The sequence below is a fragment of the Schistocerca americana genome, chromosome X (genome assembly GCF_021461395.2).
Source record: "Schistocerca americana isolate TAMUIC-IGC-003095 chromosome X, iqSchAmer2.1, whole genome shotgun sequence".
NCBI classification, from domain to species: Eukaryota; Metazoa; Arthropoda; class Insecta; order Orthoptera; family Acrididae; genus Schistocerca; species Schistocerca americana.
Window position 1 is genome coordinate 541,193,200 of NC_060130.1, and position 26,835 is coordinate 541,220,034.

The following is a 26,835-nucleotide window of genomic DNA, read 5'->3' on the forward strand; positions in this document are numbered from 1 at the left end:
GTAGCCACCCAAGAGTCAGTCCACAATTAGCAACCACTGTCCAGATGAGACAGAACTAATATCTGGCAAAGGTGAAGAAGAGTTGAACAATCTGTGACGCAAGAGGCAAGTAAGCGAAGGACATTGAGTTTATGGAGAAGTCAACCTTCAGATGATGGATATGGGGCTACAATGTTAGCTTGTTGTCAAAAAGAAGATCCAATAAATAGAACTGGGGACCACTTCAGGTGATGGGTGTAGAGGCAGAGCTCTGGGTCAGGGTGGAACTTAGTACAGCAACAGAAATACACCACCCTCGACTTAGGGAAAGAGAACTGAAAACCATGCAAGAGCGTCCACATGGAAGCGAATTGGATGGCACCCTGGAGTTGTCATTCTGCGATGGCCACTGAGTGGGGTTAGCCCAAGTGCAGAAATCATCCACATACAGAGCAGAGATGACGGTCTGACAGAAGCCACAATTCCATTAATAGCAATGAGAAAAAGAAGGACACTTAATACAGAGCCCTGTGGAATGCCATTCTCCTGGGTCCTCAGAGAGCTGAGAACAGTGTCAACCTGAACTCTGAATCACCAGCCAGAGAGGAACTGGCGAATAAAAATCGAGAGGGTGCCCCGAAGACCAGACTCAGGGAGTATAAGGAGGACGTGATGGCACTAAGCTGTGTCATAGGCCTTACGAATATTGAAGAAAAACAGCGATAAGATGGGAGTACTGAGAAAAGGCCGTCTGAATTGCAGTTTCCAATCAAAGCAGATGATCAATCGGAGACCATCCCTCCAAAAATCTGCCCTGGTAAGGAGATAAAAGGTCCTGAGATTCAAGGACCCAATTGAGCTGATGAACCACCACCTGTTCCTGGAACTTGCAGGGGACATTAATCACACTGACTGGCCGGTAAATGTCAAGGAATGATGGTTGCTTGCCAGGCTTAAGGAGAGGAATAACAATATTGTATCCAAATTGAGAGGGGAAAAATGCATTGGAACCAAATACAGTTAAACACCCAGAAGAGATATTATCATTGTGGAGTATTGAGATGTTGCAGCAATTGGTTATGAATGGAATCAAGGACAGGAGCTGAATCATGAGAAAAAGAGAGGCAGAAGCTCCCATTCAGTAAAAGGTTAATTGCAGATTTCTGCCTGACAAGGGGTAAAATATAAGTGGGAAGCTTCAGCACACTGTTTCCAGAGGAGGAAGGTGGCTGAATATCAAGCTGATGACAATGTCGTCGCAAAATGGGTCACGAGGTGTTCTGTGAGAACTAATAGATCTGTACAAAGGCCACCTGTAAGTGCAAGACATGGGATGGAAGACTGCAGCCGATAACCTTGGAGGGTATGGAGTGGAGTATAGCCCACACCCATGATGAAGGGTCAGGAGAACCTAGAGAGGAGACAATGTGTACCCGCTTGCTCCATTTGGTTAAGTAATGGGCTTTGGTGCAAAGATGTTTGGAGGTAATAAGGCCAGTGGAGTACAGGTGCCACTTAAGATGTTGCAAGGCACGACGATGGATAGTGGTGGCAATAACTTTGCTCCACAATGGAATGCCAGCAGTGTGGATTATCTTATCGGACAGATTGTGGACGACTTCATCAATACAACTTGACAAAGAAGATTTAAACACAACCTGGGAGATATATAGAGGCAAATGAGCATGATGGAAAGCCCAGTGGGGTAACCTGCTCATCTGGTGGTGGGAAGTAAACGAGAGAATCAACACGAAGTGGTCACTATCACAGAGGTCCTTGTGTGGTGACCAGTGTAAGATAGGAAGAAGGGGAGAGGGAGAGAGCGAAAGATCAATGACAGGAAAAGTGCCATATGAGGTGCTAAAATGAGTAGGGGAACCATCATTAAGAAGGTAGAAGTAATGGTCCGCAAGAAATTGATAAATGAGGAGTGGCCGACTGGACAAAAAAGCACTGCCCCACAAAGGACAACGGACATTAAAATCCCCAAGGAGTAGGAAGGGAGGGGAGAGTTGCTGAAGGAGGGCAGTTAGGGTGGCAGATGTAGGTGGCCTGTAAGGAGGGAGATAGATACTGTAAACCATGACCAGAGAAGCCATGTGGACCTGGATGGCAATTGCTTTCAATGTGGTATGAAGTGGGATCGATGTACTAACAATATCTCGATGGGACAGCGTGTAAAGGCCACTGGAAGTGCTCAAAGTGCTGACCCAGTTCCGAAAAAAAGCCTGGAACACATGAGGAGTCAGTGAGTGAGCATCAGTAAAATGAGATTCATGGAGAATTGTACAAGCTGCTGAGTAAAATACAACGGGGGATTGGAGCTTTGGAAGTTGATGGTAGTATTCACTGCAATTCCACTGAATAAACATGAAATGGGTATGCAAATAATAGGTGAACAAGCTGGAGCCAGTCATGCCACCAAGTCACCAGACGTCACCAATGAGGATGGGGTGACAACCATAAAGAAAAGGTAAGACTCAGGTTGCAAGGGAGGAGATGACACATCCATGGGAACCAGTGTGGGAGGGCTTGCCCTGGGACTTACGTTTCTTCTTGTTCTCTTTCATGGGTTGAGGAGGGTAGGGCATGGAGGGAGAGCAGGCTTCTGCAAGATCCACAACTGAAAGAGAGTGGGCAACCTTGGGGCACAGAAACTGTGTGTCCCGTGGCCAAGTTGTGGTAGGAGTCCTCCAGCCTCAAAGATGCTGAGGGGTCCTGGGTGGGAGCCCCATCACTGGTGGGTGCTGAAGGAGAGACACACCTCCCAGTGGTAACGGTGTGGGAAGTGCAGGAGAGGGGGAGAGGAGAGTAGGATGGGACTGGGGTAAGGAAGAGGGAGGAGGGGGAAGGACATAGCAGAGGCAAAAGTAGAAGTCATCAACACAGGGTGAAGTTGGTCATATTTCTGACAAGCCTCAGCATAAGACAAATAATCAAGTGACTTATACTCCCGTAGTTTCTTTTCTTTCTCATAAGAGAGGCAATCTAGTGAGAATGGAGAGTGATGGTCGTGGCAATTAACATACGCGGGTGGGGGAACACAGGGGCTCCCATCATGGAGTGGGTATCCATATTCACCACATAGCAGATCTGCCATATGTCGGGAAGATGTGCCTGAAATCCAAGCACTGAAAGCATCTCATGGGTGGTGGGACATACAGCTTCACATCTTGCTGATAACACATAGCCTTGACTTTCTATTGGAGGGCATCTCACTAAAAAGTCGGAATAAAAGTGCCAATATCAGTGCAATTGTGCTTATTACCTATCTGCAGCCGGCCGAAGTGGCCGTGCGGTTAAAGGCGCTGCAGTCTGGAACCGCAAGACCGCTACGGTCGCAGGTTCGAATCCTGCCTTGGGCATGGATGTTTGTGATGTCCTTAGGTTAGTTAGGTTTAACTAGTTCTAAGTTCTAGGGGACTAATGACCTCAGCAGTTGAGTCCCATAGTGCTCAGAGCCATTTGAACCATTTTTTGAACCTATCTGCACATTACAAACCAAATGAACACCCCATCATTCCAGATTGTCCCAGAGTTCCTTATCATTTTGAAGGATCAGGTCCCTATGAAAAATGGCTCCCTGAACCATATTAAAGCACTGGTGAGTTGTAATAGACACCAAGACGTCACCAAGGTGATTACAAGCACAAAGAGCTGCGGACTCAGTGGCAGAAGTAGTTTTGATCAAAAGGTAACCCAATCAAATCTTACTGAGAGGCTTCACTTCACCAAATTTGTCTTTCATATTTTCTACAAAAATAACTGCTTGTGGTGGCAAATATGTCCCCACCTGTCCTAGTATAGTCCAGGGAGCGGGAAAGGCTTTCACCCCAAGGAGGTGAGCCTGACCCTCGTCTCAGGGGGTAGCCAGGGAATTGAAGGACACACGATCATTAGAAGCAGCTTTCAGTAATCTGTTACCAATCTAAGAACAGATTTTTGCAGATTGATACATTTTGTAATCAAATGCATGAGGACTTTTGCCAGGAGTTCCAACACTCCCGAATGAGAAGCATGGGCATACATGGGGAGGCAACAGGTCAGGTATTGGATGTGTAATTCCTGTGTTAACAGTGGGTTCATCCAGATAGGAACATTACAGCCCCACCACATGGACTGGCTACAGGTGCTGGTGACTTAGTGGGGTGGAGGGGGGCTATGGTGTCTAAGGAAGAGGGAATGCAGAGTGGGAATATGGCTTACACTATGGAGAGAAAAGTCCTCCAAAGGGGGACAACAAAACACCAAAAAGGAAAGTTGAAAAAGAAAAGCCAAAACAAATACAAGTGCTAGGAATACAGAAAACCAGGTGGATAGCCAGGTTGACATAAGTAAGAGCAGCACGAGCAACAAGGAAGCAGTGAGGATGAGGAGGGAGGAACACAGGAAAGGCGATTAAATCCAGGAAGAAAGATTGGGCTACAATAGCTCAGGGCCCTGTGGGTGCCATGCACGAACTCACAAAAGAACCATGAGCCATCTGGGAGGAGTTGTGTAAGATCCTGGGCCAGTCTGGCATTCACTTTGATATGTTCACAAATGGTAAAATTATAATCCTCCTCACAATAAAAAGCGAGCTCAGTAAGATCAACTAATTCTTGATTAAGTTCTTTTGTGGGTTTGGTATATTGTTCAAGTTAATGTGTCATGTAAAGAAAAATCACAGTCAGATTCATCTGACACTGAGTGTTCTTTCTTCCCCAGGCCCCTCTATTTGATTTGTTATAGTGGTACTTGGAAGAGGTTGGTGGTTTATCATGTGTGATTTGTTACCAGCTTCTCCTGGTGCCACACCAATTCTCATTCATCTCCTCTTTGGCTGAATGACTACAATTCCTGTGACAATCTTGTAGGTAATTCATGAGTGAATTACTAATTCTTGCAGGGGTGCCGTTACCATCAGCTCTGTCTAGATAATTCATGGCACAATACCACATTTCTTGAACTCTGATATGATGTTTGATTTTATTTTCTTTCCTTTGTCCAAAGCAATAAGAAGTTTTGCCAAGAGTTTGAGAAATGCACTTTTCTAAAGCATCTTGGATCAAGATGAGTTTCTCATCTTATAATCTGTCAGTATTGCTCTCCATTTCCTTTAACAGGCCGCAAAGGATGAAACATCCTGAGGTTGATATAAATGTGTGATGCTGGGAGCAAGAACACAAAGTAAATGTCATGAGTTCTGCATACCTTGATAATTCTTACATTCACATGGCTCCTACCATGGCAAAGCAACATGGAAAAACCACTTTTCAAAATGCAAAGCATCAAGCCATCCTCTTACTGAATTGCCATAGTTTGTTTTCTTTGGTCCTCCTAAAATCCACATGTGTCACTGCTTTGAATGATACACCATGAGAGGAGAAAGCAGTTCTCTTGATGCCAAAGCTGAAAGCATTAAGTAAATGCTTTCTTTGGTAGAATTTATAACTTTTTGTACATACTGGTATCCTCTACAAAATATCATTTTATGGGCCCTGGATCATCAGTTAAATTTGTCTTGTCTAATGAAAATTTCAAATGACTGAAGTATACTTTAAGCAGATCTGCTCCACTACTAGCTGTAGCATGAGAAATATTTTGGCACGTATGCAAGGAAAGTTTTTGTTCATGCCATTTCACAAAAGAATTGACACAGTCATCACCAGGTAAGTTATTTTAGAATTGTGAAACCAGCTTCCTCACTGAATTGAACAAATTTTTTATGATGATCTGTAGATCAAGGGTATCAGGAGGCTTCCCCAATCTGCACACACAAGGTCTTGTTCAAGAATCTCTTCTTCTTCTTTACTGTTCAGTGCCATCTGGCACATTAATTTCTTTAAATGGAGACATTTTATTTTGTTTTCAGTTGTTCTTTGAGGGATTTGAACAACCTTGCCACTTTTCCATGGCCCATTTCTTTTTTTAATCACTGCAGAGACTTCTAGCTCTAGCATAGTGTAGTCATAATTTTGATATGTTGCTGCTCCCATTTTGGTTGTAATGAGCCAGAGACCCAAAAATGGCCGATTAAAAAAAAAAAAAAGAATATGTGAAAGAGGTAAGAAAAAGGCAAAAATCCAAGTCAGCATACTTGTATAATTTTTACTAAGCTTGCTAGTGCAGCATTACCAATTTGTGTTATTATACTAAATACACAATGTAATTTTATTTCTGAAAGTGTTTCTCAAATGTAATTACGTACTGCATCGAACAAAAGAAATATTTTCACTTATGTTAGAATTACGGGGTAAGGTGGGATACTTTTGTAGACTACCAGAAAATGCAGGATCCACAAGCCAGAAGGAAAAGCACTAACAAAGACCAGCAAACAATGAATAAACCTGAAACACCTGCTAGATGTATCATTCATTGTTTTCCATGTGCAATGAAAACACAGGCGCTTCTATGACGATTAAAGAACTTGGTAGGGTGTCAAATAGAAATTGATTGAAAAAATAGTAAAGTTGCCCCCCTTGACAAAGTTCTCTATGTTTACAGCAACACAAATTAGTTATTTTCTTAGTCAAGCAGAATATTTTAAAGATTTATTGTCCACAAAATAATTCCACAATTACAGATGCTTTAGCATAATTTGTTTACCTGGTTACATTTTTAAGGTTCTGTAGCGCAGTCAGTTAAAACAGAGGCCTTATAGGACCATTTTGTTGTCCATGTTGTCTCTCTATCTGTCTGTTAAAAATCCTTTATTTTAGGAATGGGTAGATGTATAAAGTTGAAATTTATATCATACAATGAGGCCTATAGTTTCTTGATGGTGCAAAACGCTGAAGCTTCTAAAGTCAATGCAGTCAAAAGATATGGCCATTATGTCACATATTTTAACACGCACTGACTTACTCATCAAACCCTAAGGGTACCTTCCCATTGGCGTAGAATCATGAAATTTGGCAAAAAGGGATGTTTCACAGTACAACCAAAGAAAAGACCTGAAAACTGTAAATTTGTAACCACACCGCACAAAAAAAACCCTCCCTTTGTCAGAAAAGTTCCAGGACATTTCTGAATTTGCAATAATAAAAAGGAACAAATGTTGTTTTTATGTTATTTGATATGTGTGTGTCCTTGAAATGACCTTGGACATGTTTCTGTGCAAACTCGCTACATGGCAGGGCTGTGCTTAACAACACACTGTTTGAGTTCTTAGTGTATTAGTTACAGTGAAGCAATGGATACTGACTGTGAGCAAAGAGTGAATGTTAAGTTCTGCATTAAACTCAGGAAAATCCATACTGAAATGTGGACAATGAGTAAGCAAGCATATGTAGGTGAGGCAGTTTGAAGAAGTCATGTTTTTGAGTGGCACAAAAGGTTGCCTGAAGGCAGAGATTCAGTGCAAGATGATCCCAGAGCTGGTTGCCTGTCTACAGCATATACCAGTGTAAACATAAAGTGTGTAAGGCAGTTTTTTCAAGACCAGCATGTAACTGTGCATGCAATATCAGAGGAACTTAATTTGAATTGTGATGAACATCATAAGATTTTATACAAAGATTTAAGGAAATAGAAACCTAATGTGAAACTGATCCCTCACACACTAACAGATGAACAGAAATAGGAAAGACAAAGAATTTCTGCTGAACTACTGGATAGAGCCAGACATGCTCCCGCATTTCTTTCAAAGACTATTGCTGGGGATGAACGTTGGTGCTACCAGTATGACATTCACATGAAGTGTCAACATGCTGAATGGTGGAGTACTGGATCACCAGTCTCAAAAAGGTCAAATGACAACCATCAAGAAGAAAGACAATGTTGATCACATTGTTTGATGGCAAAGGATTAGTTCACCACGTGTATGTTCCTCCAAGTCAAACAGTGAACCAAACTCTTCCCATCGAAGTCTTGAAATGTTTTTGGGAAGCAACTTGACATCACCACTCTGATTTGTGGCTTTCTTAGGACTGCTTCCTTCTCCATGACAATGCAAGACCCTACACTGCTTTATCTGTTATCTAGCATCTGGCCAGACATTCTGTTACTTCCATCCTACATCCACCATATTTGCCCGACTTCTCGCATTGCAATTTTTTTGTTTGTTTCTGTGAGTGAAAACGCAGCTGAAAGGAAAGTTTCATCAGGATATCAAAGACATTCAACAGGCTGTGACAAATGAGCTTACAAGAACCATAGATGAAAATTTCCCTGCTTGCTTCCAAGAACTCCAGAAACTTGGAAACTGTGTATAGATAGCCAAGGGGACTACTTTGATAGCAGCTAGGATTATATACTGTGTGTGTGTGTGTGTGTGTGTGTGTGTGTGTGTGTGTGTGTGTGTGTGTGTTTGTACAGAAACCTCAATGCATATATATTTACAAATGTCTGCTTGTGTCTGTGTATGTGCAGATGGATATGTGTGTGTGTGCGAGTGTATACCTGTCCTTTTTTCCCCCAGGATTGGAATGACTCCTTACCCTCTCCCTTAAAACCCACATCCTTTCGTCTTTCCCTCTCCTTCCCTCTTTTCTGATAAAGCAACCGTTGGTTGCGAAAGCTTGAATTTTGTGTGTATGTTTGTGTTTATTTGTGTGTCTATGAGCCTGCTAGCACATCATCTTTATATATATAATTTGTGTGTGTGTTTGTGTTTGTTATTGTTTCTATGAACGTACCAACACTTTCGTCTGGTAAGTTACGGAATCTTTGTTTTTAGATATATATGTAATTATGTTTGTACAGAAACCTCAGTGCATGACTCTTATTTTCACCTGGCCAATATTTTTTTTTATGAACAAATATCATGATTTGAGAATCCTCATAAACAGTAGGAGATGAAATGTGCTGTGACTTAAGGGTATAATCAGTTAACAGTTATGAACTTATGGGCCACAAATTATTTAACAAACTTCCACAAGCTATACAAAATTTACCAGAGCAACAATACAAACACACACTTTATTACTGGTTAGTTGTAAACCCATTCGACAATATAAAGGATTTCATGACCTGTGATATTAAACTGTAATGTTAATAACAATTCTGTTCTTTTATAGCATGTACTGTATCATATTATGTGTATGACTTTGTCTATTGCTGTAATGGCTTAAAGAAAATAAAATTATTATTATTATTATTATTAATTGATGGTTTTGGACAAAAATGATACATTTGACATTAAAGCCCTCATCTCTCTCTCCTTCTCAATTAAAGTTTCTTGTCTTCCAGAAGATTCCATTTTAAAAAAATGATGACTTCCAAAATTCAGTCTCATAGTTTTGTAGTTCATTACCAAAAATACTCACTTTCACTCAGAAAGTTGGTTAGTTTGCCAGTTATTCAATTTACAAGTTTTAATAGTTTTGCAAGTTTTGGTGGGATTTGTGAATTCCTGCAGGAGTCAGTCATTTCTGTAACACTAATTACACTCTATTCTATTCACCATAAGAATGATCTTGATGTAAAAAAAACACATGCACAGTGATTGGTCAGTGGTCATAGCATGTGTTCACAGCTGCTGTTACACTTCTAATTATGTATTAGGTATTTTGTGTTACACTACCTCTAATGAAACTTTTAAGATGTTTTAAAGCATTAACAGACAGCAAACGTTTTGCTGATCAGTATGCTAAATGTTTATGACAGCTATTCCTTATTTCAAACTCAGCATACAATTGATTTCTTGGAACAGTTCTGTGCACAACGTAATAGATAGTTCTGACTGGTACATGTTGTCTTGGTTTGTATACATTCTCTCAATTTCTTGTTTGAAAATGAAATGTTGAAACACTTAAAGTTTTCACCTTTTTTAATAAATGAGAGAAACGTGGTATAGTATCATTATAAAAATATCACCAAATCTGCACAGTTGCGGTAGCCTAGTGGATATAGTAACTGACTTGTATATGCAAGGTTGTTGGTTTGATTACATTCTAAGTTAATTTTTTTTAAATGCTTATCAAAATTACATCCTGAATTGTACACTTGAGAGTAAATGGAGTATGTGAAGGAAAATCATTCTTCATATGTGACAATGCACTGCTCACAATTCATCAGTTTGTAAGTGGTGATCTTTGTGAACAAGAGTGCTCAGTTATATATGTCATTCTGAAGAAACATACGGAGGGTAGGAGGGTGCAAAAACCTCTCCTGCTGTACTGAAGAAAATGGTGGGAAATGTGGCACCTACCTCCAGCTGCTACTCAACAATCATGAGGGCAGTCATTGTGCTGCTTCTCATGCATTTGTGTCTCCCATTTGCATGATGACAGAGACTGAAATTCTCTCATATTCTTTTGAGAAACATAGAGGAGGAACAACATTACAAATTGGTAAAAGACTAATAGTTCTCAATATTTTTGTGAAGTTATAGGAAAAACATACATCACTACTGGTAAAGGAACTTGCAGTAATAATATCCATGTTTACCAATGTTTCTGTGACAAGTGTAATGTGTGTCTGTGTGTGTGTGTGTGTGTGTGTGTGTGTGTGTGTGCAAAGAAAGATGCAATACAGGTAAGCTGTCAACTCCAGGAAACACAAGAAAATGTCAGTTGTGTGTTTAAGGCAGATGTGATGATTTCATTACAAATGCTGTGTGGTCAAAGGTGCATGCATTTTTTTTTCAGGACCAAATCACATACAATAAACAAGGCACTTCAAGTGGTAAATAACAATGACAACTTGTGTTATCACCAGCAGATTCAACAGTTCAGATGAGAGATACGGGAAACTGGCTGTAGATCAGTACATTATTGATGAAACAGTGCAGTATGCAGATCACATTGTCATTAGATTACCACTGTACCCCTGCAATTTGAACCCCATAGAACTTATTTGGAGCCAAGTGGAAGCACATGTCACAAGAAAGAATATGACATTTAAGCTACTAGACGTACATTTAACACACCGAGCTCTGTCATGTGTCACTGTTGAACACTGATGGGATGCAGAACAACATGTAATAAAACAAGAAGGCAAAATGTGGCTCTTGGGTGGTTTCATATATTGTGTTGTAGATTGGCTACTCATCGGTGTTGAAGATGACAGTTCCACTAATGAAATGTTTTCTTCAGGTTTAGATATGGAAGGAGTTCAGAGGTTGTCACATGATTAAGGTGAGTAATACCTTAAGTGGCTTCAGTATTCCATTATACAGCCAAACCTCTGCAATACACTGTTAAACTCAAACAGTACTCACACAGATAAACTGTACTGTGCTTATGCATGTGTTATTTGATGCTTTTTTTCTAAGCTAAAACATGGTTTTTGCCTGGTCTCTTAGGAAGCAAATACTGGAGTACTACTGTATACTAATGTATCTGTACTTCCGCCTCGACTGACATCTCTGCCCAAACTCTTTGCCTTTACAAATGTCTGCTTGTGTCTGTGTATGTGCGGTTGGATATGGGTGTGTGTGCGAGTGTATACCTGTCCTTTTTTCCCCCTAAGGTAAGTCTTTCTGCTCCCGGGATTGGAATGACTCCTTACCCTCTCCCTTAAAACCCACATCCTTTCGTCTTTCCCTCTCCTTCCCTCTTTCCTGATGAAGCAACCATTGGTTGTGAAAGCTTGAATTTTGTGTGTATGTTTGTGTTTGTTCGTGTGTCTATCGACCTGCCAGTGCTTTCGTTTGGTAAGTCACATCATCTTTGTTTTTAGATATATTTTATTTTAATACTTTTGAGATAAATTATTTCACAGTGTTGCAACATTTTGAAATACATATCTGTGAAAATGTTACCATAAAGCAATTGGAAACAGATTAAATGAAAGAGTATTGTGGGTGAGCTACGCTGCCACATAAAACATAAGCTTATTGTTGTACCAACTATACATAGCTGAAGCTGTGTGGGAAATAAAATTCATTGTGGTAATAGCAAGTGAAGAAGAATACACAGATTAATGTATTCATCAGAATTCTTCTTATGTTGAAAAGACTGTTGTTGTGGTCTTCAGTCCAAAGACTGGTTTGATGCATCTTTCCATGCTTTCTTATCCTATGAAACCTCTTCATCTCTGCATAACTATTGAAACTTACATCTTTCTGGATCTGCTTACTTTAGTCATCTCTGGGTCTGCCTCTATGGTTTTTACCTCCCACACTTCCCTACAATACTAAATTGGCGATCCCTTGACAATGCAGAATGTGTACTGTCAACCCACCCGTTCTTCTAGTCAGTTTGTGCCACCAATTTCTTTTCTCCCAATTCTATTCAGTACCTCCTCATTAGTTACATGATCTACCCATCTAATCTAAAGTATTTTTCTGTAGTACCACATTTTGAAAGGTTCTATCCTCTTGTTGTCTGAACTGTTTTGTCATTCATGTTTCACATTCACACACGGTTACAGTTTATACAAATTCTCTCAGAAAAGACTTTCCAACATTTAAACCCATATTTGATGTTAACAAATTTCTTTTCTTTATAAACACTTTCCTTGCCTTGTCAGTCCACATTTCATATTGTCTCTACTTCAGACATTTTCAGTTATTTTGTTGCCCAAATAGAAAATCTCATCTGCTACTTTCAGAGTCTCATTTCCTAATCTAATTCCTTCTGCATTACTTGATTTAATTAGACTACATTCCATTATCTTGGTTTTGCTTCTGTTGATGTTCATCTTATATCCTTCTTTCTAGACACTGTCCATTCCATTTAAGTGCTCTTCCAAGTTCTTTACTGTCTCCAACAGGATTACAGCAAACCTCAAAGTTTTTATTTCTTCTCCTTGAACTTTAGTTTTTGTTTTTTCCTTTACTTGCTGCTCAATGGACAGACTGAATAAGATCGTGGATGCTAGAACTCTGTCTCACTCCCTTCTCAACCACTGCCTCTATTTCATGCCCCTCAACTCTTGTAAGTCCATTTGCTTTCTGTACGAGTTGTACATAGCCTTTGGCTTGCTGAATTTTACCCCTGCTATGTTCAGAACTTTGAATAGAGAATTCCAGTCCACATTGTGAAAAGCCTTCTCTAACTCTAGAGAAGCTATAAACTTAGGTTTGCCTTTCCTTAATCTGTCCTCCAAGATAAGTTGTGGGGTAAGTATTTCCTTACATGTTCCTTCATTTCTCCAGAATCCAAACTGATTTTCCCCGATGTTAGCTTCTGCTAGTTTTTCCATTCACGTGTAAAGAATTTGTGTTAGTATTTTGCAAGCATGATTTATACTGATAGTTCAGTTATACTCACACCTGTCAGCACCTGTTTTCTTTGGAACTGTTTTTATTATAATCTTCTTGAAGTCTTGGGGGTATTTTCCATTTCATACATATTTCTCATCAGATGGAAGAATTTTGACATGGCTCTCAAGGCTATCAGTACTTCCGACAGAATGTCATCTACTCCAGTAACCATGTTTTGCCTTAAGTCTTTTCAACTCTCTGTCAAATTCTTCTGGCAGAATCATATCTCCCATCTCATCGTCATCTTTGCTCCTTCAATTTCTATAATACTGCCTTCAAATACACCTCCCTTGTCTAGACCCTCTATATATTCCTTCCACCTTCCAGCTTTCCCATCTTTGCTTAGGACTGATTTTCCTGTGATATTAATACTGAGACAGCTGCTTCTCTTTTATCCAAAGGTCTCTTTAATTTTTATGTAGGTGGTATCTATTTTTTCCCTTGTGGTATATGCTTCTAACTCCTTGCATTTGCTCTCTAGCCATTCCTGCTTAGCCATTTTGCACTTCCTGTCAGTCTCATTTTTTAGATATCTGTATTACTTTTCACATGCTTCATTTGCTGCATTTTTAGATTTTCTGCTTTCATCAGTTAAATTCAATATCTCCTGTGTTATCCAAGGATTTCTAGTAGACCCTGACTTCTTAGCTATTTGATCCTCTGCTGCCTTCGCTATTTGATCTCTCAAAGCTACCCATTCATCTTCCAATGTATCCCTTTCCCTTGTTATGGTCAACTGTCTCCTAATGTTGCCTCTGAAACTCTCTACAACCTCTAGTTCTTTTGCTTTTTCCCTTTATCCAGGTCCTGTCTCCTTAACTTCCTATTTTTTTTTTTTTTTTTTTTTTTTTTTGCAATTTCTTCAGTTTTAATCCACAGTTCATAACCAATAGATTGTGGTCAGCATTCACACCTACACATGGAAACGCCTTGCAACTTAAAATCCAAAATCATTGTCTTACCATTATATAGTCAATCTGAAACCTGCTGGTGTCTTCTGGGCTCCTCCACATACACAACCTTCTTTCATAATTTTTAAACCAAGTGTTAGCAATGATTAAATTATGGTCTGTGCAAAATTCTACCGGGTGGCTTCCTCTTTCATTCCTTTCCCTAAGTTCATATTCACCAGCTATTTTTCCTTCTCTTCCATTTCCTACTATCGAATTCCAGTCCCCATCACAAATGAATTTTGGCCTTCCTTAACTATCTCAATACTTTATTTTATCTCATCATACATTTCTTCAATCCCTTCATCATGTGCAGAGCTAGTTGACATATGAATTTGTACTACTGTAGTGGTTGTGAGCTTCATATCTATTTTTGGTACAATAATTAGTTCACTGTGCTGTTCATAGCAGCTTACCCACATTTCTATTATCTTATTCATTACTAAACATACTTCTGCAATACCACTATCTAATTTTGTATTTATAACCATGTATTCACCTGACCAGAAGTCCTGCTCCTCCTGCCACCGAACTTCACTAATTCCCACTACATCTAACTTCAGCCTCTCCTGCCCTTTTTAAATTATCTAATCTGCCTAACTGATTAATGACTCTAACATTCCATGCTCCAATCCACAGAATGTCAGTTTTGTTTCTCCTGATGATCACATCCTCATGAGTACTCTCCATCTGGAGATGTGAGTGGGGACTATTTTACCTCCAGAATATTTTACCCAAGAGAATCCCATCATCATTCAACCATACAGTAGAGCTGCATGCCCTCAGGAATAATTGCAGCTATAGTTTCCCCTTACTTTCAGCAGCTGTTCACAGTACCAGCACAGCAGGCTGTTTTACTGATGTTACAAGGCCAGATCAGTCAATCATCCAGACTGTTATCCCTGCATCTGCTGAAAAGGCTGCTGCCCCTGTTCAGGAACCATATTCTTGTCTGGCTTCAACAGATATCTCTCCTGTGTGGTTGTGCCAATGATATGGCTATCCACACTGTGGAGGCATGCAAGCCATCCACCAGTGCCAAGGTCCATGCTTCATAAATAGACTGTAGTCATTTAAATTACAAGTTATTACCTTTGTGAACTTCTTCAAGTCAGTCTGCAGGAGTCATTCACATCAACGTCATTAATCAGCTGCATGTTAATACTAGGCAGGCCATGGTATGGACGTCTGTATGATCACTATCTTTGAGAACTTCCTCAAGTCAGTCAGCACCTAATGGCTGCATTGTGAACTCTTATATGCCAACCACAAGCAGTATGTATCATTAGGAAACTCATACCAATCAGAAACCAAACCCAACAAGGCTGGAAGAAGTAGAATCTGCTAGTTTCACTCTGGTATCAGACTACTAAGAAGTCTGCCTAAAAACCTGCAAGATAGTGTACTTCACAATGACTTTCCAAAGAAACTTAAAGACTACCTCACTAAAAAAGAGTTTTACAGTGTTGCAGAATACTTATGCCATTCAATTTGTATATATTCATATTCATTATCAACTATGTAAAAATGTAAGCTATAGGTGTAGAAAAATAAGTGATAATTAATGTTAATACTTTGACAAGTCCTATATTACATGTACATTTACTGTACACAATGTAATCTTACAGGATCAAATAGAATTCAATTCAATTCAATTCAATCTTCATGTATCAGTTTATGGTTTGCAAGCATTTCCTTAAAGTCCCTGTGACACTGTTATGGTTGGGTAGTTGAATGATTCCACCTGAATGTATTATTATTTTGTGACTCACTCTGAGATTAATTAATAATTAGCAAGTGTCAGATAAATTATTTGTGCAAACATCATATAAATTATTTGTGTGAACATCTACTGCAGACAGTGAGTGTGTTACGAAATGTGGTAATGAAATTGTTCAGTATGTTTGTTGCCACTTATGAGACTTGATAAGTGTAGCTAATGGCCAGTGTTGTGTGAACTGTGTAGCTTCATTAGAAGAAGCTCATCATCATAGTGCTTCTGAGATGTCAATAAATGTTAGAATATTTTGAGCTGACGTGTGTGCTGTCTTCTCCATCACTTAACAATCAGGATGCTAAAGCATATAATTACAATGGAAGAGACATCAGGAAGTGCAGCTACCAAGGCAAGTCAAACACAGGTCAGTAAGTTTGTTGCCAGTAATTATCCTAGGGTTCAATATGTATAGAACTGCCTACAGATACACATGAGGTGCATCCACGAAATAAATTTCCCTGGGATCATGAACAGAAAAGAAAAAATACAGTTTAATCAAAAACTTACAGGAACAGATAAAGGAAATGTTGTGCTATTTTTTTGCACATTCACCATCTAAATTCAGACCAACTTTTTGTATTCTCATGTCATAGAAGTCTGCCTCATAGGATTGGATCCACTGTGTGACAACCATCTATGACTCTTCGTCAGTCTGAAAACAATAACTCCAACTGGACAGGAACTTTTTGAGGCTCTGTAACAAAGAAAATCATGGGGAGTGAGATCCGGACTGTAGGGTATATGATCAAACATCTTCCAGCTGAACGTTTGCAGGTGTTATGTAATCTGCAGAGCCGTGTGTAGCCTATTATTTTTGTGCAGTGAGCCAACACTGGCACTAAGTATCCCACATGCTCTTTCTCAATGGCCCATCAAAATTTTTGAATTGTTTTGCAGTAATGCTCAAGTTTCACCATCTCACCTCCAGTCAGGAGATCAAAATGAGGAGAATGTGCTTTCTGTTCCAGAATGCTGAAAACAGCACTTTCTGTGCCATCACAAACTGACTGAATTCTGTCTTGCAGAGAAAACTGCTGTGGTGCCAATGCATTGCCTGTTGCTCACTTTCTGGGGTATTGTGTGCAACCCGCATCTCCTCACCTGGGATGATCCAGTGCAGAAATGAATTGCCATCATCACAGTTCCACTGCAGAAAGTCAAAGCTGCTGTCATGCATTTGGATTTGTGTTCTGGAGTCAGTTGCTCTGGCATCCACCTAGCCATAATTTCCAGAATTACACATGCTCAGCATGCAACAAGGAGGGGCACACCTGTGGGAACTAACAGTGAAGTTCTGTAATTATAGTGTTATGATTCTCCATAATGCATTCCCATACCAGCTCCAACAGCTCTAATGACACGTGGTCTCCTGCTACACTCCTCACCATGAACATTTTAACTCCCTACTGCAAAGTTTCTGCACCAGAAACACACCATCTGCTTGCTCGTAATATTAGGACAATAGACTTGGCACACCTAACACTGAATTTCAGTTAATACTAAGATCTATACATACAAAAACTGCATCACTGATTGCACTTCACACACGGTGTGAGCTAGAATACTATCCCTCAGTTTCAACTGCTGTTACAAAGCTACTGGGAGACCTCAGAAAGTTCTGATAGTGCATGCCACATTATTACTCTTTCATGTATACACAGTTGCTTCCCATAACATATGGTTTTCTAGGTGTGGGATGAGTGGAAAACTTAAATTATAGACATGCCTTGTATGAGTAAAGGCATGTCTCTTACTTCTATACATGTCTACTGGCAGTACTACACATTTTGCGTCCTGAATCAAGTACCGGCTTGCGAGTTTGTCTCATAATTTCTCAAAAATCTGAACTGCCATTGCTTTAATAATAATGTAAGACAAATTTTAAAACAACAGTAAAGTCAAAAGCTGAAAGGGAGGCTTTCATATAAGGAATTTGTGACAGACTTACTCTCAATCCCTGGCTGTGTTAGAGATAACATTTTCCTCGTTCTCTTTATACTTCTTGAACTGATGTGTGGAGTTCTTGCAGCTGCTGCAGAACAGAACCCCACGGAGCAGTGTCTGTTCATTCCCTCTCTGCTCTGTGAGCATTCTCATCAGTGTGAGCTGCCTCTTGAGCTTCTGTAGAAAAGAGACTAATACAGTTTGGGAGGGGGAACACCTTTCTTCCTAAATCTGTCATCATTTTTGTTTATGCATTTACTTGTTCTTTAACTGAACTTCTTTGATTTCCTACGTGGTAATAACAGCTGGAGGCTAATGCCAGCTCATTAATTTCCTAAGGCAGTATTGTGGTATTCTTGAAAAACCTCCTTCCAAGATTGAAGATATCTTCGAATTGTTAAGTACAAAACATTTTGAGCATTTTTAACAGAGTCGCTATAGCTGGAATGCATACATAAAAGTCTTGTATTCATTAAGTTCCTGGGTCAATTTAGTTTTGGAAAATGCAATTATTCTCAATAAATTAAAATTTTGTATAAAAATGTGTAGCATCAATTAAAAATTTATCACTTTTTCATTTTTATAGATTGAACAGTATTAGTGAAGCATACATTTAATCATTTACCAATTCGACCTTTCACACATCAAGCAAATTTGAATTTATTTACATGCAATTAACAATTAAAAATTAAAGGATGTTATTTTTATTTATAATTATGTCCATTTTTGTTAGTTAATATTTCTGTGACAGTAAAATAGAGTTTAAATAACTGTAAATAAAAGAAGGTGTTGCTGGTGACATTCAAACAGTCAGTGACTTTATGATTACAAAACACTTATGCTATGCATTCAGTTACCAGTGACTCTGTTTAAATCTAATATTCAAATGTAATTTTTTATTGTTTTTTTTCATATTGTGTCTGACAACATTGAGAAATTGATAATGGGGTGTGAACAAGTATGAAGAACATCAAAGTGGGCTATTTCGTAAGATCCTCTTATCATATGATATGAACAATATCACAGCATATCAAAAGTTTTCAAAATGTCCCTCATTACTCTCAGCCTCCCTGCAACACAAGCTACATGCTCCATAACTCCTGTTTGTTTTATACAGAAATACTTACCCAACAAGAGTACCACAGAAAAATAGCTTTAATTTTTGTCCAGTGACTGACTTCTGTTATTTACAGAAAAATTACAAAATGTGATCATGAGTTAGCTCAATTCGATGGACAATCATAAAAATACAGTGGAAGGAGACACTGAGTGATTAACAAGCACATGAATGAGACAAATCTGTACTAAGCTTCCTTACAACTAACAGACTAATAAGAGACACTCTAGTAGTCAGGTTGCAGTGTTGGAACACTGTAGCCATATGTGTGTGTGTGTGTTTCATTAGTCTGTTAGCTTCGAGAAACCTCATGAAATATTGCTAAGCATGAGTAATTTGGAAGTAGATATCTTCAGTAATAAATGCAAGTCTCCAATGACTGTACACCAACATGATAAAGTAGGCCAATTTTTAGTAATCATATAAAACCACATGGCTGATGAAAGATTTGTACCCGAGGACACACAAGAAAGGAAATAGCAGTAATCCACCAAACTGTAGGCCTATATTGATGTCATCAATTTGTAGCAAAATTTTGAAACATGCACTGTGTTCCCACATTATCAAATACCTTAAAAAATACTGTTGACACATAGTCACAATGGATTCAAGAAATATCATTCTTGTAAACCACAATTGGCACTTTATTCACATGAAGTAATGAGCACTTTCCAATGTGAGATCTCAAACTGATTCCATATTTCTAGATTTCCAGAAATTTTTTGACACTATTCCTCACAAGCAGCTTCTAATCAAATTATGTGCCTATGGTGTATCATTTCAGCTGTTTAAGTAGATTCGTGATTTCCTGTCAGAAAAATTACAGTTCATAGTAATTGGCAAGAAGTCAGTGAATGAAACAGAGAAGTAACCTCTAGGGACCCTCAACGAAGTGTTATAGGCCTTCAGCTGTTCTTAATCTATACAGATGATTTAGGACACAATCGGGCTGCCCTTTTAGATTGCTGTCATTTACTAACATCAAAACCAATTACAAAATGATTTAGCTGCGATATCTGCATCATGCAAAAGTGCTTTCTGACACCTGCGTGATTACTCTGCTGTTCACAATTAAATGTCTGGCAGAGGGTTCAAGGAACCACCTTCAAGCAGTCTCTACCTTTCCACTCTCGAACGTCGCATGGGAAATACGAGCACTTAAATTTTTCTTTGCTAACCACGATTTCTCTTACGTTATCGTGTTGATCATTTCTCCCTATGTGGGTAGGTGCCAATAGAATGTTTTCGAAATTGGAGGAGAAAACTGGTGATTGAAATTTTATGAGAAGATCCCATTGCAACGAAAAACGCCTTTATTTTAATGAATGCCACTCCAATTCACATATCATGTCTGTGGCACTATTTCCCCTATATCGTGATTATACAAAACGAGCCGCCCTTCTTTGAACTTTTTCGACGTCATCCGTCAGTCCCACATGATGTGGATTTCACGTCGTACAGCAATACTCCAGAATAGGGCAGACACGTGAGGTGTAAGCAGTCTCTTTAGTAGATCTGTTGCACCTTCTAAGTGTTCTGCCAACGAATCTCAGTCTTTGATTGGCGCTACCCACAACATTATCTATGTGATCGTTCCAATTTATGTTACTTGTAATTGTTATCCCTAAGTATTTAGTTGAGTTTACAGCCTTCAGATTTGTGTGACTTATCGTGTTATCGAAATTTAGCAGATTTCTTTTAGTACTCCTGTGAATAACATAACACTTTTCTTTATTCAGGGTCAATTGTCACTTTTCGCACCACACAGATATCTTATCTAAATCATTTTACAATTCGTTTTGGTCATCTGATGCCTTTTCAAGACGGTAAATGACAGCATCACCTGCAAATAATCTAAGAGGGCTACTCAGATTGTCTCCTATGCTGTTAATGTAGATCAGGAACAACAGAGGGCCTATGACTCTTCCTTGGGGAACGCAGGATATTACTTCTGTTTTACTCGATGACTTTCCATCTATTACTGCGAACTGTGACCTTTCTGACAAGAAATCACGAATCCAGTCGCACAACTGAGGCGATATTCCATAGGTACACCGTTTGGTTAGAAGATGCTTCTGAGGAACGGTGTCGAAAGCCTTCTGGAAATATAAAAATATGGACTCAGTTTGATATCCCCTGTCGATAGCACTCATTACTTCTTGAGTATAAAGAGCTAGTTGTATTTCACAAGAATGATGTTTCCTGAATCCGTTTTGTGTGTTAATAAATCATTTTCTTCGCAGTGATTCATAATGTTCGAATACAGTACGTCCCAAAACCCTACTACAAATCGACGTTAGTGATATGGGCCTGTAATTTAGCGGATTACTCTTATTTCCCTTTTTGGGTATTGGTGTGGATTGAGAAATTTTCCAGTCTTTAGGTACGGAATTTTCTGTGAGTGAGAGGCTGTATATAATTGATAAATATGGAGCTATCGCATCACAATACTCTGAAAGGAACCTGACTGGTATACAGTCTGGACTGGGAGCCTTGGCTTTATTAAGTGATTTATGCTGCTTTTACTACACCGAGGATATCTACTTCTATGTTTCTCATCTTCGCAGTTGTTCTTGACTGGAATTCAGGGATATTTACTTCGTCTTCTTTGGTGAAGGAGTTTCGGAAGACTTGCCAATCTTGGGGATTTTGCGTTCTTTTAAATTTGGTATGCTTTTTTCGTTGTTTCTGCAACAGCGATCTGACCCGTTTTGTGTGCCATGGGGGATCAGTACCATCACTTATTAATTTATGTGGTATATATCTCTCAATTGCCGTCAATACTATCTCTTTGAAATCATTCCATATCTTTTCTATTCTTACGTGATCAGATCTGAAGGAGTGGAAACTGTCTCTTAAAAAGACGTTAAGAGTATTTTGATCAGCTTTCTTAAATAGATGTACTTTGCGTTTCTTTTTGATGCTTGTGGGTGTTTCGGTATTCAGCCTAGCAGCAACTGCCTTATGGTCGCTAAACCCTGTATTCGTCATGATACTCCCTATTTGTTCAGGATTATTTGTTGCTAAGAGGTCAAGTATGCTTTTGCAACCATTTACGCTTCGAGTGGGCTCATGAATTAATTGTTCAAAATAATTTTCTGTGATAGCATTCAGTGCAATTTTGGATGACGTTTTATGACTGATCTATTAAGCATAACCCGGAAACACACCACCCGATGATGCAAGTCTAGGAATCTGCAGCCTACATGATCACAGAACCACTTGAGCCTCTGATTGAGACCCTCCACTTGGCTCGGCGCCGAAGGACCACAGTCGGTTCTGTCGATGATGCTGCAGATGGTGAGCTCTGCCTTAATCTCGCAAGCAAGACTGGCAGTCGTTACCATTTCTGCTAGCCGCCCGAAACCAGAGAGAATCTCCTCCAGTCCAAAGTGACACACAACATTGGTACCAACATGGGCGACCACCTGCAGTTGGCTGCACCCCGTACTCTTCATGGCATCTGGAAGCACCCTTTCCACATCTGGAATAATTCCCCCCGGTGTGCACATGGAGGGCACACTGACTTCCTTCCCCTCCTTGGAAGCCATGTTCTTAAGGGCCCCATTACGCACCTAACTTTGGAGCTCCCAACTACCAGCAAACTCACCCTTTGTGAATGCCCAGACCTTGCAGGCTGAGAAGCTTCCTCTGGAACAGGGTGGACGACTGCATCCAGCTCAAAGACTCCGTCAGCCACAGATAATGTTCATCAAATGAACCGGGGAGGCCCTGCAATCAGCCCCTTGGAAGTCTTTCGCTGCCTGCCAGACCTTGGAATGATCCCCACTTGATCACGCATGGAGGGTCAACCTCAGTGAAGGCAGCACCCAGGGCAGTCACAGCAGTGGACCGATCAGGGAACACATGGGTCGTGCTCGCATTCCTCGCATCCCTGCGTCTGAACCCCCACAGTGATGCCCCTTGTCAGCAGCTTCAAGATGTGTGATGGAAGGCATCACTGCCTGGAGCTGTGAGCGAAGGGTCACCAACTCAGCTATCATCTGTACACAGCAATCACAGTGCCTATCCATTACTGAAGTCGCTCCTGTTTGAAACTCATAAACATATGTAATAACTGAATGGTGTAAGCACCTTATTAGCAGCAGGAACTCCAGTGGCTCTGTCACTGATGGTATAACAAACAATGAGCTGTTCTATGCAAAATAAACAAAAGCCTGTATGATACAAGGGTCGACAAAAGGGTTGATAGCAGTGTTGGTACTGTACGCTACACTGTTTTTAAAATAAAAGGTTGTTCCTAGTAAGCACTCAAACACGCAAGAAATTACAAAAATATATTAGTAACTACACAGGCAACTGAAAATAAGTCGCTCCTGTTTGAAGCTCGCAAAAATATGTAATAAACGAACGGTGTACTTGGCTTATTAGCAGCAGGAACACCCAATGTTCTCTCACTGACGGCCTAACCAAAGACTAAAAAGCCTGAAGTTCTCCTCATGAATATGAAAAACATTTTGTTAAATTTTAGTTACATGATGAATAACAAATAAAAACTGTAGATTCCACAAAATATCTAGAGACGATAATATACAAAAAAAACTTAAATTGGAACCATAATGTAGGAATTGTTGTACTAGCAAAACAATTAGAAGATGCAACAAATCTACTAAAGACACTGCCTACACTGCCTCTATCAGTCCTCTTATGCAGTGCTTTTGCAAAGTGTGCAGTCCTTATCAGAAAGGATGGATGGAGGACATTGAAATAGTTCAAAGAGGGACAGCTCTTTTGGTTTTATGGCGAAATAGGGGACAGACAGTGACAGATATGATAAGCAAGTAGGGACAGCAATCATAAAAACAAAGGCATTTTTCGTTGTGATGAGATATTTTCGAAATATTTCAATCTTCAACTTCATCCTCCGAAAGTCAAAAGAGTTTGATGGCTCTCATCTACATAGAGGAACTGATCAACATGATAAAATAAAATAAATCCGAACTTGCACTTTTCCCTCATGCTATTTGAGTGTGGAACAATAGAGAAGTGATCTGAAAATGGTTGTATGAACCTGCTGGCAAATGCCTAAGTGCAGAGTAATAGTGCAGAAGTAGATGTACACTGAAGTGACAAAACTCATGAGGTTGTGATATGCATACATAGAGATAATGGTAGTATCACATATACAAGGTATAAAAGGCCAGTGCATTCGTGGAGCTATCATTTGTATTCAGGCGATTTATGTGAAAAGGTTTCTGACATGATTGTGGCCACAAGATGGAAAATAACAGCCTTTAAACTTGGATTGATAGCTGCAGCTAGACACATGGGACATTCCATTTTGGAAATTGGTAGGGAACACAAAATGCTGAGATCCACAGGGTCAAGAGTGAACCAAGTATACCAAATTTGAGCCATTACCTCTCACTGTCAAGAATGTAGCTGCTGACGGCCAGCACTTAATCACTAACATCCCATTGACAACAGGCTCATTAGAGAAAGAGCAGAAGCTTGGTTAAGGGAAGGATGGGGAACGAAACTAGCCATGTCCTTTCCAGGGAACCATCCTGGCATTTGCCAGAAGTGATTTAGGGAAATCATAGAAAACTTAAAATTAGGATAGCTGGCCGTATTTTTGAGCCATTGTCCTCCGGAATACAAGTCCAGTGTGCTAACCATTGTATCACCTTGCTCAGTTACGTAGAGTTGTTAGTACTAACAGACCAACAATATTGCATGAAATAACTACAGAAATCAATGGGGGACATACAATGAACGTATCCATTAGGACAAAGCAGCGAAATTTGGTGTTAATGGGTTATGGCAGCAAATGACTGACATGAGTGCCTTTGCTAACTACATGACGTCACCTGCAGTGCATTTCCTGGGCTCATGACCATCAGTCGGACCCTAGATGACTGGAAACTGTGGCGTGGTCAGACAAGTCCTGATTTCAGTTGGTAAGACCTGTGGTAAGGTTTGAGTGTGGTACAGAGTTCAAAACGCCCACTGTGCAAGCTGGTGGTGGTTCCGTAATGGTGTGGGCTTTCTTTACATGGAAAGAACTGGGTCCTCTGGTCCAACTGAACCATTCACTGACTGGAAATGATCATGTTTGGCTACTTGGAGACCACTGTAGCCAGTCATGGATTTCAAGTTCCCAAACATTTTACTGGGTCACAACTGTTCTCAATTTGTTTTAAGAACATTCTGGGAAATTTGAGCGAATGATCTGGGCACCCATATCACCCAACACGAATACCATCAAAAGTTTATGGAACATAATCGAGAGGTTTGTGCACAAAATCCTGCACAGGCAACACTTTCACAATTAGGGATGGCTACAGAGACAGTATGGCTCAATATTTCTGCAGGGGACTTCCAACACTTGTTGAGCCCATACCACGTCAGGCTGCTGCACTATATGAGGCAAAAGGAGGTCCGAAACAATATTAGGGGGCATTCCATGACTTTTGTCTCAACAGTGTAAGTGCCTGTCGACATCTCACTGTCTTGGAATGTAGTGGGGGGTTATTTTTTCTGTTTGTTACATTCCATACCAGACACTGCAAATATAGTAATACAAGATTGATCACATGATTACTCAGATAAATTCTAGCTTTTTCAAAAAGTACGAGTTACCAAACATTATGACACTATGAGTATAGTGCTGCCTGGCAGCTGTGTGCATACCTTGTAGAGGGCCACCATCTTCATTGCCTCCTTTTTCTCCTTGCTGAAGTGCGCCACCTTCTTCACCCAGTCCTCCATAGCCCTGATTTGCAGGGTCACCTCATTCTTACGTCTTTCATAAATTGCTGAAAATGATTCAGCAGTCCAGTTGCCATTTTGCTGCACATTCAGCAGCTTCAAGCTGAGGTGGTTCGACTTCTTCATTTGCTTCTTATTCTCTTTGATGAGCTGGTGCTTCCTCCTATGAAGCAAATTTAATATGCTACTGAGCTGGGTCTGTGTGTTCTCCAACTGGGTCTCTATGTTCTCTAACCTTGTGGCGAACTGAAAAAAATTGCTACCAATTTTTTTCAGATCTTGGGCACAGGTGCAACTTTGTTCTTGCTCTGATTTCGACACTGGAAGAGAGAAAATCAGATATCAACACTGGTGGAATGCAAAGGCTTTTTTTTTTCTTCTAACAACCTGAAACTAAAAACAGGCAAAGCACTGTCACTGGTCACACTGAGGTCCATAAAGAACCCGCAAATACAAAAAAGGAGAAAGTGCTATTGTACTATTTTGAAAAATGCTGATTTCAGCCTATAGCAGCAGTGAGAACATCTTGCGGCACAAAGGCTATTTACAGAGATATGTGATGATTTGAAGATTATGGATGCATGTGGCAATTTGTCACATATCTTTGGAAATAACAGTCTTTGCACAGCAGATGCTGTCATTGACACTTGTGAACTGTCTGTCCAGTTCCAAGTTGTCTGATGATGGCCTAGAAAAAAAAAATAGAACAAATATTATTGTGGGAAACTAATGCTGTAGCTTTCAGCTATTTTTTAATTTTATTAGTTAGCTGATAATATTGCAATGATACAAATTGTACCGTTGCAAATTTGTTCCGAGTGAACGTTTTTTCTGCGTGTAACTTCGGGGACTGACATCTGCCGGCCTAACCGGGAGACACACATGCATCTGTCACTACCTGCCGTGGGAAAGCTATCCAATGCTTCTTACTGGACACATACATTCGCCACCTATAAGAACCTAAATAAATGATATTAAATATCATTCAATCATTTTCAAAATCGGTACACTTATCTTTTGACATTCAGGAGAAGATTGTATCCAAATTTCAGCTTTATAACTATCATAGTTTCAGAGATAAAAAAATTACTAAAAAAGTCAAAAACCGACACTTTGGAAACTAAATTCAGTTAGCAAGTATAATAGTTTATAGTTTGGTATTATCTAAAAACATTAACAGAACTCGCAGGGTGCAGTATTAATT